Source organism: Peromyscus leucopus, chromosome 14 (assembly GCF_004664715.2).
Source record: "Peromyscus leucopus breed LL Stock chromosome 14, UCI_PerLeu_2.1, whole genome shotgun sequence".
Taxonomy (NCBI): Eukaryota; Metazoa; Chordata; class Mammalia; order Rodentia; family Cricetidae; genus Peromyscus; species Peromyscus leucopus.
Window position 1 is genome coordinate 47,812,629 of NC_051075.1, and position 18,656 is coordinate 47,831,284.

At 49.0% G+C, this 18,656-nt stretch overlaps 1 long non-coding RNA gene across 1 annotated transcript; it reads left to right on the plus strand.

Annotated features, from left to right (window-relative positions):
- Nucleotides 1–1,227: 1,227 nt before the first annotated feature.
- LOC114697779 lies at nucleotides 1,228–3,276 on the plus strand. The gene is made up of 3 exons (XR_003735236.2): nucleotides 1,228–1,447; nucleotides 1,877–1,950; nucleotides 2,048–3,276. It is a non-coding gene; the product is annotated as an uncharacterized LOC114697779 (long non-coding RNA).
- Nucleotides 3,277–18,656: the final 15,380 nt, after the last annotated feature.

Consider the following 18,656-nt stretch of genomic DNA (forward strand, 5'->3'; position numbering starts at 1 on the left):
CAATAATTTACATCTGGGGTCACATACTTTCTGGAAGAGATTGCCCCATGCATTTTATAAGTTCAGCAGCACCCATGGCCTCTACTCCCTAGAGGCCAATAATATATACTTGAGCTGTATTGACCAAAAGTATCTACACATATGGTCAGATGTCCCCTGAAGGCAAAGTCACGAGTTGAGAGCTACTAGCCTGGTGGAGTAAATAGCAGAGGCAAGGTGGCAGGCAGCTCTGGAGCCCAAGGCATTTGAATCATGTTCTGAAGGATGGAGACATGTTTCCCACACAGGGATGATGCTGGAGGGAGAACATTCCAAGTGGAAGAAGGAACAATGTGAATAAAGGCACTAGGGTGTCAAAGAATAGATCAGCTGCTCAACATGGAGTAGCTGATACAACAGAGGATGAGCTAGGGTTAGCCTAGTTTGAATAGGACGCTTATGCGATCCTGAGGTGAAGGAACACTTTAAAGCGGAGGAATGTAAAGAGCATGCGCGTTTTGTTCCGTGGACATGGAGGTGGGGAATGTGAAGGGATAATTTAAAAAGAGGCCATATGTGCTTGAACTGAGGGAGAAGGAGACGGTATTTGAAGGCTGGCTTGGAAACAGAAATCACAGAACTTGGGTCCAGGGGAAGTGAGGAAGGGGACAGGATAAAGCTGGGGGAGACCCCAGGGCCTCAGAATTGAGAGAATCTCAGTGGTTAGCTTTGACACAAAGGTCTCGTTCTAGAGTCTTATGTAGGAAGTACCAGACTCTGCAGCAGAGTCTACTAGGGAGTGTTTGTGCCCGTCTTGCCTGCTGCTCGCTCTATGGTCAGACTCGTGGAGTACACCAGGTTGGCAGAACCCACCCACAAAGAACTTAGTTAGAGAAGCAGGCTACTAGTCTTGTTATTGCCGGCCCCCAACAGTCAGGGAGCTCGGAGCCTCCATGTACCCACTTGTGACAGAAGTGAGCCCCGGCTCCCGGCCTAGCAGGATGTGGTAGGGGTGGATATGGCTGTTTCGGTGGGTGGTTCAGACCCTCGTGGGGACTTGGCATGCAAGGCCTGCAGTTGGCGAAGCTCGTGTGTGGTTGTAATCAGGCCTGATGGAAAGGCCCCCTGACTCCACCGCGGCCTTGAGTGGCTGCCAACTTACTCTGCAGCCAGGCCTGCTTCAAAACTTGCCTGCAAGGTTTTTTGTTTTTTTTTTCCAGGATGTCTGCTTCCTGCAAATAGGCTTTCCCAAACCTTCTCAGGCTCCAGCAAAGCCCTCTTGGCTGTGCATCCAACTGTCTTTCAGGGTCCCCAAGCTCAGTGGGAAGTCAAGAGACAAAGCTACTCCAGTTGGCTGCAAGCAAGGCCTCAGCCCTCCCTCTTAGCTCCCTCCCAGCCTTCTCAGCTAAGTTAAAGTGAAAGGCAGGCGAGGAGGCCAGAGAAGAGGCTACAGACAGAGGCTGGCCAGGTGGGCCAGTCAATGATTACCTTAGGCTTACTAGAAAATACCTGGGCTCTTGGGGTGGGCAAGGTGGGTAGATGGCATCAGGAGGCAAGCAGTGTGCGTGCGTGCGTGCGTGCGTGCGTGCGTGCGTGCGTGCGTGCGTGCGTGCGTGCGTGCGTGTGTGTGTGTGTGTGTGTGTGTGTGTGACGTTGATGGTGCTCTCGCTCTCCAGGCAAGAACAGGGGCTGCATTGTTAGCAGCCTATCTCTCGGTTTCTCATTCACCCCGGGCCACTGCAGCCCGAGCAGGTTCACAGCTGCTCAGGGATACACTTTCCAACACATTTAGGACTTGGAACGGTCCCAGGTTTGGGGAACACATGGTGGTGGGGGAGGGAGAGGGGCTCAGATAGACAGGGAAGGGGGAAGAAAGCTCCTTCTCTCTTTCTTTCAGGCCAATCTCCATTTTCATCATCTGATAGCAGGAACAGCATGTGAGGACCGCGGATGAATCGCCAACCTGTGCAGGTCGGGGGAGAGGGCAGGCAGGGGTGAGGGGAGATGGGCAGATCTCACCCATCCTGACAGGGTCCCCTCTCACTTGCAGTTCTTTCTCTGCTTACAGTTACCACCCAACCTCAGCCTACCAGGAGCACTCCAGCCCACACCAGAAACCACTCATGGAGCGGGCTCCCAACAACCAGGGCCGAGGTGCAGAGAGGAACCTGGGTCCATCCCTCCAGTGATTTTGAGTGGTTTTGTTCCTTTCTGCTCCTGCTGCTTGGTAGGAGACATAGACGACTCCCCCAGCCTCCTCACTCTCTCTCTCTCTCTCTCTCTCTCTCTCTCTCTCTCTCTCTCTCTCCCTCTCCCTCTCCCTTTTTCCTGAGGCAAGTCATTACCTCACCACGGACAGGGGCCCAGTGGTACCACCACCTCTTACATTCTATCCACATCCAGCCACAATCATTTATCAATCAGCTAATGAATTTTTCCAAAAGCCAAATATAGCTCAGGTGCTAGAGATTAGCACAAATGGAGTCCCCGCCTTCCAGTTAAAGAGAGAAGCCAAAGGAACGGGCAAGCAGTTTTAGTACCATGAGGACTCAGGCACAGCAAAATCAGACCTGAACACCCTGCCTCCTGTGACCTGCTCATCATGCTGCGGGCTGCTCCTTCCCCGGTCACGGTCTAACTGAGTAACCTGGGCAGGTTTCTTTGTGTTCCCTCATTCATCTCAGCCTGGCAAAAGTGGATGTTTGAAAGTGACCCACCTATCTGCCAGGCTGGCTTCACGATTTGAGTCAGACCCCGTGGGCACCATCCCTTGGCAAACCAGAAAGCCTATATCAGATTCTCATGTTCCTCTTTTCTCCCCTGCTCCGTGGGTGCCTAAGGATCAGGGACCGTCCCCTGGGAGCCAGGATGAGAACAGGGAGGTTGATGTGCTGATGGAGTTGGCCACCCCTCCCTGCCCAGCCTGCCTGGGCAGTACTGCACAGAGCTGGCCTCTATGTGGGGTTCAGAGAGTCTCCTGGCTCCCACACAGGGCCCTTTTCTCCTGCGCTCCTACACAAAGCTCGCTCACAGTCACCCATTCAGAAAGCTGGGTGATTGAAAGGAGGCTGCAGGCCGGCAGGGTGACCTTCGGGTCTGCCTGGGTGGGAGAGAGAGTTAGACCCCCCGAAGTTCCCCAGGCGCTAAGAGGACCAGCTGGGCTTTGATTCCTCACAGACACAGCTAGGAAGATACCTTGGGGCGAAGAACGCTGGCCTGAGGTGCTGGCTCCCAGCCCCAGTGAATTACTTACCCTTCTTTTCATCACTCCCATTCACAAAAACCGGAATAAATAATCACCCCCACCCCCACCCCCACCCCCACCCCCAGCCTCGGAGTCGACTGAAGAAGTGGGGGAGGGACTCTAGGTGTCTGGCAGATAGATGGATTTGCAGCTGAATAAACGGGTCTAACCAGTGTGTTAAAACAAGTTCAGGCCTCAGGACGTTCTAGTCACCACGCTAATGGCACTTTCTGTGAAGATGGAATGTTCCATGCTGTACTGCCCCACGGGACAGGCCACAGTCTGCAGGTGCTGCTACCAAGCAGTGAAATATAGTTAGTGTGACCAAAAAAAAAAAAAAAAACAACTAACCTTTCATTTCATTTAGTTAGGTTTAAAGAGCCACATGTGGCTAGTGATAACTGATGAGTGGAAAAGGGTCCCTGAGACTCTGACTCTGCAGCCTATGCTTGCCACACTGTGTGTGTGACAAGGACCCATGGCTCCATCTCTTGGGTCTCAGTGGCCAATACCAAGCATGTCGGGGCTGTGGGCAGCTGGCACTAAGACCCTAGACTCCGGGTCCATCCTTCCTACACTGCCCCCATCGGGCACATTCCCTGCAGAGTTGGTCTGAGGGCCCAGGATGCTATGCTTTCCCCGGCCTTTTCTGCCAGCAGGCTATACTCGGGGGAAATGGAAGATTTCATATACAAGCCCAGAAGCTGCAGGACAGGCTGTCAGTCAGGCATGGGCCTTCTCTTCTGTGCCCCCCAGATTCATCTTCTGTGAACAGATGTTCCTGGATCTAGTTGGTGATCCTGACAGCTCATGCCAGACAGTGATACGGCGGAAGGAAGTTCCGGCCCCCACTTCTCAGTGGCCAGCTACCTTCTACCTGAGCTATGACTCCTGTGCCGTCTCTGCCTGAGTCAAAGATGATCTGACGTACATCCCACCTGCAGAGAATCTACTTGTTATCTTCCCAAAGGACAGCCGGTTCCCCTACAGTCTCAGGCACCAATGTACTCCTAAGACCTGGCCCTGGTCTTTCTGAGAAGTGCCAGACACCATGACAGAGGAGAGAGGGTGTGGCCAAGTCAGCTGGCCGCTCCCTGGGCTACTAAGAACAGGCACATCCCCTGCTTCGCTCTCTCCAGGTGTTTCTGTAGCCTTCTCAGAGGTAAGTGGTAGCTGCTTGAATTAAAAATCTAGGCCAAGGAAGTCAGCCCCAGCCAGTACCCCCAGGACTGTCATCATGGTATATGGCATAGGGGCTTCATCTGGATGACAAGGGCCTCCTTTCATGAATATGGCCAGACAGAAGAGTTGGCAAGCTCAAGAAAAGCCAACAGGTAAACCAGTGTCCACAGAGCCAAGAATGGGGAAACTTGGTTTCCCCCATCCCTCCTTCATCTCTAGGTCACAGGTATGACCCACCACCCAGCACCCGGGCACAGTCCTTCGACAAGAAGAAGGGGAAGAACTCAGCTCTGCCTCCAGAGGGTAAGCTCTGGGTTCGAAATCTACCTAGAGCTTGTGTGCGAGCTTGGCCCCTCCTTCACTGCACCCTCATCCAATCATCACCGCCACTGCCATCATCACCGCCACATACGCAGCACCGATTTGAATGCAGAACTTGCCTCGGTCTTTACTATTTCTCCCTCGTGACGACTCTACGAACCGAACTCCATGATCCTCATCTCGCAGGTGGAGAAACGAAGAACCAGGGAAGTCATTAGCTGGGATAAAAACTACACAACTCTTTGGAGAGAGGATGCAATGCCTAGGCGGTCATTCTCTGCACCACACAGCTAACCACTCAGGAGAAAGGCAGGAGAGGAGGAAAGGTGTGAGAGACAGGGGCTCCACTGCTGAAGAGGCCATGAAACCGAGAGCAGCGAGGAGCAGTGGGGGACAGAGCAGGCAGGAAAACCCCCACGGAACCATCTGGGGGCATAAGGGGATCTCCTTTCCTCCCGGCCAGCCAGTTCTACTGGAAAAACAGCCTCCCTGCCTGGCTTGGCCACCTTCTGGTCTGTCTTCTTTCAGATCTGGTTCTCCCCTCTCTCCGGGGCCAGGGGGTAGGGGGGAAGGTTTGGTGAGGCCTGCCGTCTTCATCTGGGCCCCTTGAAGCCAAGCAAAGACAAACAGCCCTTTGCCAAGATCTTTCATCTCAGTCATTGACTCTCACAGATGTTTTCTGCAATATAAACAAGAAACAAGGAATGTTGGGGAGGACAGGAGTGTGGGAGGGGGCAGGAGAAGGAGGAGTGAAGGAAGGCCTTTGAAATCAGCTCCTGCAGAGGCCAGGAAACAGGGCCTCCCTCCTGCCCTGAGAGCATGGGCAATCTCAGGATCACTACAGTGGGCCTAGCCGAATATCACTGCCCTGGAAAGAGGTTCTGGAGAAGTAAGCCAGCTGCCCCGGGCAACCTGGACACGCCTGGGAACTACTGAGGCCTTTGAGATAACCTAGAATAAAGCCCCGGTGGGGCCCACTTGCCTCACTTAGCACACCTAAAGCTGGGCAGGGCTCTGAGGGAAACTTTGAAGAGCGGTCGGGAAGACCAGTAGGGGGCGTGGCCCTCACAGTGGGCATTGTTAGTAAACAGGCTTTGGTTGTAGCACAGGAAAGAGATGCCGGCTGGAGGAAGTTGGAAAAAGCATAAACTTACAGTGAGTCAGGAAATAAATTGAGCAAGTCAAATGTCTCCAAATTCAATGTTCCCTGAGATGATTCCTGTTCATGTCAGAAACCAACAAACCTTGGGCTGCAAGCTCAGATGCCTATGGGAGCTAGCCGGCACCCAAAGCAGTGAAGACAGGACCTGTGTGACCCCAAGAAGACAATCCCATCCATAGGTGACAGCCATAACTCAGTTTCTGTTGGATTTTAAAGAGAGCCCAGAAATCCATAGCTTCCCATAAAATCTTCTGTTTTGGACAATTATTTGCAATCACTAAAACAAAAACACAATGTGTTGGCCACATGAGAGGAGCCTGTGGGCAGCTTTCGTTTGTGAACCACAAACAGTTGTGCAATGTTGTTGGTCAGTTGAGTAAATGCTAACTTGATGTTTACTCTTCCTGCTCCTGACATCACAAAGGGATTTGCGACAAGGTTGAAAGCCTAAACAGCAAGCTTTTATTGGGCATCTACTCTCTCCTCCAACTGGAGACAAACATTCAGGTGCGTTCAGAGGAGAGCCTTGTCCCAGGCCCCCCCAGCCTGTGTTTGTATCTGTGGTCGGGAGACAGAGCAAGACAGGAGGGAGCACACTATGATGGAGATCAGTTGTGTGGCACAGAATGTCCAGGGGAAAGAGACACCAGGCTTATCTGAGGAAGCCGTGTGAGGTTGAAGCCTTGGGAATTGGATAGGGAAAGCCGCCATTGCAGCCTAGTAATGAATTCTGAAACTGGGAGGCTTGTCATTGAACTTAAGACATTGACAACTCCACAAAATCAGGACCTGGGACCTCAGGAAGGAAGCCCTAGCCAGCCCCCTTCCATTTACACACCGTCACTGCCACTGTACTGTATGGAATGTGTCCAATAGGCACTCCTCTGGAGTATTAGGGTGTGGGTGGCACAACCATTATTGGGGGGCTGTCAAAGCAGAGCATCCATTCAGGAGGAACTACCCTGCAGGCCTGGTGTTCAGCAATGTAAGCAGTCCCACCAGCAACTCCTAAATGCCTGATAGCTGCTTCCCAAATCACTATACAGAGGCATATATTAATTATAAATGCTTGACTGGTAGCTCAGGCTTATTACTGACTAGCCCTTACACTTAAATTTAACCCATAATTCTTATCTATGTTTAGTCACATGGCTTGGTACCTTTTCTCAGTACCGCATTCTCATCTTGCTTCCTCTGCATCTGGCTGGTGACTCCCAACTCCACCCTTCCTCTCCCCAGCATTCTTAGTTTGGTCGCCCCACCTATACTTCCTGCCTGGCTACTGGCCAATCGGCGTTTTATTAAACCAATCTGAGTGACAAATCTTTATAGTGTATAAGAGGATTATTCATAGCACAGTAACCTTAAAGGAAGGAAGAACATATATTTTACACAAAAGCTCATGTAGGTATCTGGTACCCAAGATTTTACATCTATGGCTATCACTTTGAGCTCCATGAATGAGTGTCGATTATGGCTTGGCTCAAGGACTCCCACATATTAATCCACACATTCCTCACCACATGCTGCGTGGCAGTCATCACCAGTCACACATCACAGCACAGGAAACAGATCAGCACAGTAACCTCCCTGGGACAGAAGCCCCTCAGACTCTCCTAGGAGTTGATGACGCTTGATGCGAGGGACCTGTTGGGGTTGCAGTCAAAAGTGGCTAAGAGGAGCTTCACACCCAGGTTTGCCTGTGTCCCAAGACCAGGATCTTCCTCTATGCTGGAGAAATTTGCATTTTCAAAGATTCCCAAAAGTCCCTTGAAGAAATATGCCCTGCTCTGAGTGCCAGATGACTCAAGTGTTGAAGACAAATTCTTGGGTGTGGTCCACGACCCCGTCTCAACAGCTGGTGAGCAGGAGTATGAAAGAGGGTACAGAAAGCAGGCATTTCTCATGTATTTGATATGTAGAGTCCACAGAGATTCTTTGGGCCCATGGCCCCCCTGTTCACGTGATGATACTGTCTCCTCTCTAATAGCTCTTGTCTCTAATACCTCTCAGACAACCTGAGTTACACATCACTGCTGTTCTACTGTCCAAAGAGCATGCTCCAGTCAGCCTCCTTCTGATTGACACCTCTGAGATGGCTCAGAGGTTAAGAGCACTGACTGCTCTTCCAGAGGTCCTGAGTTCAATTCCCAGCAACCACATGGTGGCTCACAACCATCTGTAATGAGATCTGGTGCCCTCTTCTGGCCTGCAGGCATACATGCTGTATACATAATAAATAAATAAATCTTTAAAAAAAAAATCTGGATATGGTGATATGTGTGTAACCCTAGCATGGTAAGGAAGAAACATGTAGATCCCTGGAGCTTGCTGAACAACCGGTTTAGTCCAACTGCCGAGCTCTGTGTTCGGAGAGAAACCCTGTCTCAGAAAATAAGGTGGAAAGTCATTGAGGAAAACATCTGGCCTCCACATGAATGTACATGAACACATACACACACACACTAGCCCAGACCAATCTGTTTCTCAGTTAATGTCACCTAAGATTGTTCTTCTGTGGATGTCACCTAAGGTCACACCAATTTCCTTGGTAGTTGTGCACAGTGACTTACATCAAGATTACTCTCCAGGAGACAGCATTTGTACATTAGATTATTAATGTAATGTATGTATACAATGTATAATGTAATCTATTAGATTCACTGTCTCCTACCACTAGTCCACACGTTATGAGATCTCTGAGGATTCCAGTTCTGTTATCTAAGGTGTTGGCTACTCCCTGAGCAGCAAGTAGGTAAGCCTAGCCCTGACAATTCTTCACAAGCTTGGGTGAAAGGTCACAGAGACAGGCTGTGAGAGAGCTCAGGGATGCTGCTGGAACCTGTCTAGACTGACGCCATGGGTCTATCAATAGCTTAGGGGCCAGTCACATAGCACATGCCCAGCCACTCTGCTTCCAGACTGTGCTAGCCTCCTTTACTGCATTCAGTGATGGATGCCTTGGGGCCTCCGCTTAAGGGTTCCAGCCAGAATCTAATAAAGGGCAGCAGGCAGGTTATTTCTCTTCTTGGTGAGTCTATGCTAATTCCTAACAAGAAGCATCTTCTCTTGTCTGCAGAAGCCATCCCTGAACCCTAAGGCAAAAGCCTTTCCATGGTAAGCTGTTCATCTGTTATTTAAACATGCCGTTTGCCCTCGCTTCCCTTCTCCAGCTTCTCACCATTGCATGGCATCCCAGGAGACTGATGTGGTGGGCACAGCACCCTTGTCTTCTGGCTTTAGTTGTGTTCATCCACAAGATGCCAACGAGAGAAGCAGGGTGAACCAAAGTCGGAAAATGCATCCCCCGTTTCCACTCTACTGGGCTCTGTCCTTGTCTGTGTGTCTTGGCTGTCCCTCCATCTAACGCCACTGTCTCTGGAGTGGCATTCTCCTACAGATGCTTTCTCTCATGCCTCTCTGCCTGGCTTTCAGCCTCCCCACCCTTGCCAGCCCTGGAGGACCTCATCTTGCCTGGTGAGTGTCCTTTACCTTGCCCACAACTTGTGAGTAGCCCATTCTAAGGTCTCCTCAATCACCCTGTTGGAGTGCGCCATCTCTCTCCCGCCAGGATGAGGACCAGTTTGTTCATATGTTGAGTCACACTTCCTAAACATAAGCTCAACAAGGCTTAGGGATGGAGGGAGCTGTGTGGGTGTTGATAAGAACACAGCAGGGCTCAAGGGAAGAGGATCTGTGGTCTTGGTGACCAGAGTTGAAGAAATCTCTTACCGCTGTCCAGCTAGGACTATTTAAGTTCCCCAAACTTCTAATTTTTCTTCTATAAAATGAGAACAACAATCCTTCCTTACAAGTCCATTGTCAGGAACTGATGAGATTATATTTGTGAAGAATGAACTGGCACATTTTTTAAAATTTTGATTTGGTAAAGACATAACACGTATGAGATATTGTAGGTTATTATTAGGAGAAAATCTAACCATGGAGGGAATGGCTTTGGTGCTAGATCACACTAGCAATAAGCAACAAGGTTTGGCTATTTATGGCTGCTAGGAAATTTGGACAGCATGTAATCCCCCACACACACACTGTAAAAGGAAGGCAAAAACAAGCATTTTTAACGTTATTTATAATCAGGTTTATGATTCAGTTTCAATAGAAATTCCTTTTTTACAATATAATAGTCGTGGTGACTGATTTTAAAGCCCCTCCCCCATGCTGGCACCACTATCATGAAACGTGATTCTTACTCACTTAAATCAAAGAAATACAACTCCCTTCGATTGCCCTAACAGAGCGTCTCCTATCCCATCCTCCCCTCCAAGTGATGTTCTTCACAGAATAAGATTTAGAGTGGACTCTCTTAACTCAGTCCAAAAGCTAAATCTAAGAGAGGTCAAAGGCTCTCCAGCCAGTCACATTTCACCCCACTATTTTTAACCAGTGTATGGCAAAGAAAACAAGATTCCCCCAAAGAGTCAGGTCCTGTGAAAGCTGAAAATTCTGCCAATATGGAGGAATAGAGCCATTTCTAGGGGAAGAGAGATCATTGTCCTCCCTTCATTACTCCAGGGTGTTGGTTGTCCATGAGTGTTCCACCAGCTCTGCCTGGCTTGCTCCTGATCCCGTTGGTGGGTCTGCTTGCTTGTGACTCCAGCACCCACCTTTACTTTGGAGACTATACTTGTGAACCTCACTGTGCCCGCTCATTCCCCCGGACCAGCTGTCTCCTGCGGCAGAAGCTTGGTAGGTTCCTGGAAACGCATGATGCAGCATCCTGATGCTCAGCCTGGACAAACTCTTTTCCCAGCCTCTTTACCAATGCTCCCACACAGTGTCTCCTGAGAGCCCAAGCCCAGCCATGTTCCTTCTGTACTTTCTGCTACCCCCTCCTGCTCCCGCTCACATAACAGCGCCAAGGATAAGCATCTTTCTGTCCAGCCATATCTGCCCTTCCACATGCTCCTATGTGACCCTCAACTCCCTGACCTCTGTTGCCTGAATCCCTTGAGTTACAGAACCAGAGATGTTTCCATGACTTTTAAGGCTCTTTTGGCAATATAGCCAAGAGAAGAGAGTGAGGGGCCAAGCACTGAGTTTTGAGGCCTGACCCCAGATTGCTGCTGAAGGCAGTGCCATGGGAAGGTGACCTCCCATCAGGCTGGGGGCCATCCTCCTGTTGCTCTGCTCACAGGCGGGACACTGAGTGGGTAGAAACTGAGCTTGAGATGAACAGATGTGGCTAGAACTTCACTCCATGATTTATAGCCTAGCCCAGGCTTTTCCAACGCTGTTCTAAGAATTACTCCTGGATCAGATCCTTGCTGGTCACATGTGTGAAATGGAAGCATCGGCTTTCTTACAAATACCTTGCCTCCCCAGTTTCAGTGTCAAAAATCAAGATCTATATGAAAGATCCAGGTAATGGATTAGGGTGCTGGGAGAAGAATCTAGTGAGGGAGACTTGACAGCAGAATTCTGTCACCTAGCATGTGTGGGGAGGACCTGGGCAGTCAGAAAAGGGTGCAGCTCCCGAGATATATTTCTGTTAGTAAACAGATTATAGATACTAAGGGTTTTCTCTTTATCATTTTAGCTTTTCAGCACTCCTCCACCTTCTCCTGGTGCCTAGCCGCCGCTCCTTCTTGGGAAGTCCTACACTCTGTTGCTCTCGGCCCAAAGTTGTTCTACAGCAACCTCACCTACAATCCCGAAACTTAAAGTACACATACGACCCAGGCTTAAGTCAATCTGGGTGTTACATTCTCTTGAGTGTAGTGATTGGTCAGGCAACAGACAGCAGATCCTTTGGAGCCAATAAGATATCTTGAGTTCTTTTTCCCCCAGGACTCCTGGAGTGGAGACTACTTCCCTTTAACTGAAGTTCTGAGAGGTAGAAAGCTTGGGACTCCTGCCCTTTTACTGTCCCATGAAACCTGGGTTTGAGGCCAACAGAGAGACGTGTGGAGAGATGGAGAGTCACCAAGTTCTGTAACGTGATTTCAGCTCTGAATCCAGTGTGTCTGACACTAACTCTAATTCTAGATTTTTCCATTGCGTGGGTTTCCCTTTGGCTAAAGGAATTTGAGACGGATTTTCAGTCCTTAATAACCAAAGAGTCCTTGCCTGCAGTCGTTGTTTAAAAGTACCTGGATAGTTAAGTAGAACTGAGGGACTGGCAGCCGTCGGCCTACACCGTGTAAGCTCAGGAGCTCACGCACAGCCATGGTCATGTACCTTCACGCCGAAGAGCAGCACCCAAGGTCCCCAGACAGGAAATGGGGGAACTCCAAGCAGGAAGTTCTACTAGCCAATGTCACCTTTTTAGAACAGAGTTGGTTGAAAGATTAGACTATTTTCTTGAGTTTCATTTCTGTAACACTCCACTTTGTGTACCTAAGAACATTGCTGCTCTGGTGAAACTTCCTCCCCCGTCACAACCATATGCTGTGGTGAACTAACTACCTTTTTCTCCCTTTGCCTGTGAGTTAAAGGCCTCCTCTCACAAAATGGCTCCCACTAACACAATCTAATTTCTCTCCAGTGTGTTCATCTAAGTTCTCCAGAGAAGAGAGCCAACTGGATCTCTGTTTTGTTTGGATTTGGTGTTTTCAACATTATTTTTAAAGTTTTTGTTACTATACAAAATAATGGATTCTGCTGTGACATTTTCATACACGTGTATTATTGGAGTTTGCTCACATTCACACATTCAAGAGAGAAAGGAAGAAGGAGAGAGAGAGGGAGAGAGAAAGAGAGAGAGAGAACATGGACTCCAATTCTATTCTATCCCTTTTCTGGCAAATGACATTTCATTTTTCTTTTGAGCCAAAATTCCACTGTGTGTGAGGAGCACAGATCCTTTATCCATTCATCTGTTTGTTAGGTTTGAGACATGGTCTCAGCTGCAGTTCAGGCTAGCCTCAATTCACTATATAGCCCAGGCTGGCCTCCAACTATCCTCTGGCCTTAGCCTCCTGAGTCCTATAATTATTGGCCTATGCCGGGACGTCCAACCTGGGTCTCTGCATCTCTCTATTTTTACATAAGCAGGCATCGCTGGAGGTGACCTGGTATCGTCAGCCTCCAGCTATGAAGCCCGAAGAGCATCCTCAGGAGAAAGGAGACCCCCCTTTTCCCACAGAGCCTACCATGTGAGTCCATCAAGAACTATGAAAGACAGCAAGGATTTAGGGCCCTCAGCAGTACTGATCGCTTCTCTTTTAGTTGAAATTGAAAAGATGTCTTTACGGTGGTGGTGGGGGGGGGTTATGTGTCTAGAATCAGAATCTTAACTGTTGAGTATGAGTGAGTGCAACTTAAAACTCCTTCCCACAGAGCCCACCGGGCCTGCTACGCATGACCTGCGACCATGGGCGAGATTGCTTGGTATTTTCATACTCATGGAAACGGTGGCCTGGTTGATCTCAGACTCCCAGATTAAGCTGACTTCTCTATTTTTAATCTCTCCGGAAATAAGCAAAGAAGAAAAGTCTAATTGCAAACAGACTGGACTTTACATCGGAAATATGTAGGTCCCCTGAGGCACCTAGAAGTTGTCTGAAACCCAGCTACCCCATTTGCCTCCCTCACACCCCCTCCAGAGCACTAGGCCGCACCTAGGAGGCCTGAGGCTGCAAGAGGGTTTGCAGTCAGGAGTCCAGTCTTGGCCTTAGACTGGCCCACCCAGCCCAGCGTGGGGAAAGAAAGGCGTTTGCCTACAGCCTGTACCATGGCTTTGGGAAGGCCCTCCTCTCACCCCCATTGTTTGGGGTTTTTCTGTTTTTCCTCTATTCTGGTGCTTGTCAAATTCCAGGCATGAAAGGATTTCAAACAGCACCACCAAGCCCAACACACAATTTGTGTGTGCACACTTCCTACCCCACAGCATTCCCATCAGAATCCCATTGCACACAGTTCTGGGATCTGGAGCCAAGTGGGGCCCAGCAGAAGCTTTGAAACCATTCACATGGCCCCCTTCCTTCCCTAAGAGTTCCACAGTTAAAGTTCCAGCCAGAATCCTGGGCCTCGCTGGCAGCTGTGTTACTGGGTCACTGTGGGAGGCAAGACGAGGCCCTGTGGCCTGCTGTGCCTCAGTTTCCCTGACTGTCAGTTTGGACAACCATGACGACAGCTAATTCTGAACTGTCTGCCTGCTGGTGGGATCAGGCACTGGGGGGTGGGGTGGGGGCCTCAGATTTATGGCATGAACGTCTAGGAATGAGCCAAAGTGTAGAGACCAAATTAAGTTGGGTGCCCAACTCCCAGAAAGGCAGCCAGGGAAAATTAGACACGCTGCTGAGAGAACCATCCTGATGACTTAACTGAAGGCTTCTGCTCAGAGACAGCCACTGTGTTATTATAACTTCCATAGCCTGGGCCAACCCTTCCTGGTAACGGGAAGTTTGGGATTGAAGCCGGCCATGTGCCCGGCTGTTACTGAGGTCACCCTGGGAGCTGGGGCTCTTCCAAAGGAAGTCAGCATGGGGCTGCTGGGCTTGGCGGAATGGCTGGACAGATGGACAGTCTTTGAGGGAGAAAGTCATGATTGTGAGGCAGGGAGGTGTAGCAAGCCCCCTGAGGTAGCTCCGTTGGTGGGGGTAAGTCTTTCTTTATGGAGTATCTGTTGCAAAGTCTTTCTTGCCTTGTGTTTGCCTCTTGGTCCCATGAATCTATGCTCACAGCAATAAGCCAAGAGCACAGATACAGAAAGGGCCCAAGAACTGCTACCACAGTCCCCTACCCTCACCCCCAGACCATAAGCCTCCAGTCACGCATGATGGCCAGCAATGGCTTTTCTTCTTACCCATCTCTCCCTGTCTCATCAGTGTCCATCTTTGCCCTTCTGGCCATCGGCTCCTTTTAATCTCTCTTTTGTGTAGAAAACGTTAAGTGAAGTTTCATTCAACCCTTATCATCTTCCACTGTCGTGCTTCAGACAAGTATAGGGAAACTGGGTTCACATTGACCAGCAAACCAGTCTAGGCAGCGTTTGTGGATAAGGGACGGGTGGGTACCCCTGGACTGATTGTTTTCTTCTTCCCTACGACTGCCAGCTCTCAGTCCCTCGCCCATCTCCTGCTCATCTCTGTTGGAAACACTACCAGCCAAGGCCAGCCAAGCCAAACAGGTGTCAGTCAGTGTGTACTCAGACCCTCCAAGGATGAGGGTCTCTTCTGTGGCTACCAGATTGTACCCTGATGCCGGCCAGCTCCTGGCGTCTGCCACTGGCCCTCCCAAGATGGTAGTCTGTGGGGACATAAGTTCGGACACTCAATCCAGTCTTTTCCAAATCTAGTTCCATTGGCAAAATGAAACTCCCTGCCAAGAGAAAGCCAGCCTGTCTTGTCCATGAAGACAAGACAATTCACCCATGCGGAGATGGCCAGGACTCCTGGAGACTTCCACACTCAGTGGGCCAGCGTGAAGAGGAGAACAAGAGGAAGATGCCCAGGGCAAATGTCAGGTTTTTGACAAGATGGTGCTCGAGACACAATCTTATTCTAGAAAACAGCACACAGTGGGGCAAGATGCAAAGACAATCATAAAACAATTGTTACAGCCAAAGGAAGAAAAGGGGGAGGAGGAGGAGATTGTATCTAGGAACTTAAAACAAAAAAGAAGTTTTCAATCTCCCACCACATAGCTCTCCCTCACCTCTCCAGCCCACCATGCCCTCTACCTGAATCCACATTTGTCAGGCCTAGAAATCCACCTTGCTGCCTACTTTATCCTTCGTTACTTTCACGCATCTTCTGAGAGGTCTGGTTCTAGAATCTCATCCCATCCCTCACTAAACCTTCAGGGAGCCTGGAGATCCACCCCCACCCCCCCACCCCCACCCCCCACCCCCCCCACCCCCGCACATCCCATCTCTTTCCTGCTGTTCTCTTCTGCACTGATGGTCGCCCTGTGTGTGTTCTCTCATGCAGAGGTACAGGGTCTTGACTCTCTGATGCGTCTATGTGTCCCCACCCTGGTCTTAAACTACTTTGTATACCTCAGGAACATCTCCTCTTCAGTGCTCTGAACACTGCCAGGCCTTCGACAATGCTTATAGATTTGACTGGTTATCCAAACCAGATTTTGAGTGAACAAAAGGATTCATAGCCATCAAGAACTATGGAAAAGTTAAGTGAAACTGTAAGCCTGGGACCAGGTGGTCCCTTCTTGGGGGCAGTAGCATAATGGGTTTTCCACTCTAGGCAGTCCCCTGATAGCCCTCGACGCCCACAGAGGCCCGAGGAAGGAGGTAGTTGGGTGAACCGTGCTCTGCAATCAAACAAGACCATAAATGCAGATCCAGGCAAGCTAAACAATGTTAGTTTTACAACTCCAGGTGACGAGAGTGGTATTTATAGACTCCGTGACGTGTTTGAAGTGCTGAGTCCCAGAGGCTAATATTTTAAGCTGGACATCCTGAGACCCCGATGTTCTGTTTTTGTTCTCCCCATCCCTCCCCCCCTGGAGCCCCTGGAACTTTCCATGTAATTCGGATGAAAGCAGAAACCATCTATTGTTTCTCAACCTTACTCATACTAGGGAAGGATTTAGAAACTGCTTCGTAGAAGGGTGGTTTGTGATGAGTAGAAACTTTCTAATGCCTCAAAGTGACACTGGCCGTTACATCAAAACCTCCATCAGATAAAAAAAAAAAAAAATCTCAAAATTCTAGGCAGAGACAGAGGCCATCTGTCCTCAGAGACCTCTAGACACAGCAGGGCGAGCCATACCAGTGAAGAGTTCTTATTGGTGGATGAACACATCTTGGACGAGATGTTCTGGAGAGTCCAGGTTCACCTGCTAAAGAATTTTTATTTGGGGGGGGGGTGCTGGAGAGATGAGTCGGTGGCTAAGAGCACTGGCTGCTTTTCAGAGGACCCAGGTTCAATTCCCAGTACCCACATGGCAGCTCACAACTCATGACTATATAGAACTCCAGTTCCAGGGGATCTGACTCCCTCTTTTGGCCTCTGCCGGCATTGCATGCACATAGTGCATATACAAGTACACAGGTACACTTATACACATAAAATAAAAATAAATTTTTTTAAAAAGAACTTTCTTTTTCCCTAAGCCTCTTTTTTTTTAATATGTTGGATAATAGAACCCGAGTCAAATCTATGAGCAGGGGAACCTAAACCTCTGCCATTTATGACCCAGAAAAAAATAAGGAAAACACTGTTTTCCTTCAGAGCAATTCAAAAAGGACAAGCCAAAGAAGAAATTACAAACAGCGACACAAGCATCAGGGAAGTCCCACAGATCATAAGGGATGGAAAATAACGATGAGGTCATCGTGCTCATCTCCCCTGGGGCCTGGACAGCCAGGGCACGGCCACACAACCCCCATCCGAGGGGGTCCTGGCTATCGATTCCCTGGCTTCACACCGTGAACAGCACTTCTGATTAATTATCTCCCATGCATTCCCAAAGGCAGGCAGCAACTGCAAAACATGTTCCTGTGTAAGGGAATTAATCCAGAACATTCTCTAGAGGGCAGGGTTTTGGTTTTTTTTTTTTTTTTTTTTTTTCACTGTTTGTAAGCAACTGTAAATATTTATCCACAGCTCACCCAACCATGCTGACCAGCACCCTATACTAGCCAGACCTGGCTGAGCTTTACACATGCACCAATTCTTGTAGTGACTGAGGACAAACATCTAGAAGCTGTCAATACAAGAAAGTGTTGGGCCTGTTTTCATGGTAAGAAAAGCAGATAGCTAATCTGTACCAAGAAATCCAACAAAAATAACAAGCTGAACTAAAATTTTTTTCACCAAAGGAGCATACAGAGTGAAATACATACATACACACACACACACACACACACACACACACACACACACACAAAATAAATAGTCTGTGCAAAAACTTTGGAAGATACACAAACCACAAGTAGAAAACTGTTGATAATCGTTTGCTGCATTTCTTTCTGGCATGTAATAGCCATTATGATCTATGATCTATGATCCAATGACCTATGTTCTAATGTGTGATCGATATTGTATTATGTTGTTTATCATATATAGAATTATTTTTCATGTATCCTTGCAAATATATACTTGCATATTTCACTACAAATATCACAGGAAATACACTCATCAGTCTGCCTCCCAGTTTCTTTAAAGGATGCTCTTGAGTGACTCACACACCTCTTCCAAGCAGGCACCGCCTCCTGGTCTCCAACGTTTCCCAGTACTAACATGAGAGCCTAACTCCACCTTCAGATTAGTCCACTCGGAACCCTCATTAGCCAGCCCATTTCCCAAAGCCCCACCTCTGGACATCGCACTGGGGACTAAACTTCAACAAGGGCCTTTGGAGAGATGTTCAGTCAAACTACAGTAGTGCCGTGAGATGGGCCAGAAGCGACCCAGGGAAGCGGGTCGATGTCTAGGCACACAGGCACAGGACAGCTAACTTTGGTCTGATTCCTTATGGGCTCAATATGGCAACAGAAGTGGTAAGAAAAGGCCTGGCCTGCAGTTAGGACTCAGGGACCACAGTCGCCCTGCAGTTCTCCAAGAATGATTTAATTCAACTCAGTTGAGTTAATTCAAAGATGAAGAAGTTTATCCTCTGTGATCTCAAAACCAAAGAGTTTAACTTCTTCAATACCACGGCCGTGCACAGGTTATAAAAATTAGACTTTGCAGATGCCAGGAGAACCCAAAGACGGGGAAATTCCAGACACCGCCCCGCCGTGCTGGACTGTCAGGTTTTGGAGTTAACCCAAGCACTATTCACTCAGCCTTTTTTCTGTAACCTTTGACTTCTCCTTGCCTTATCCACTTCTGCATTCTC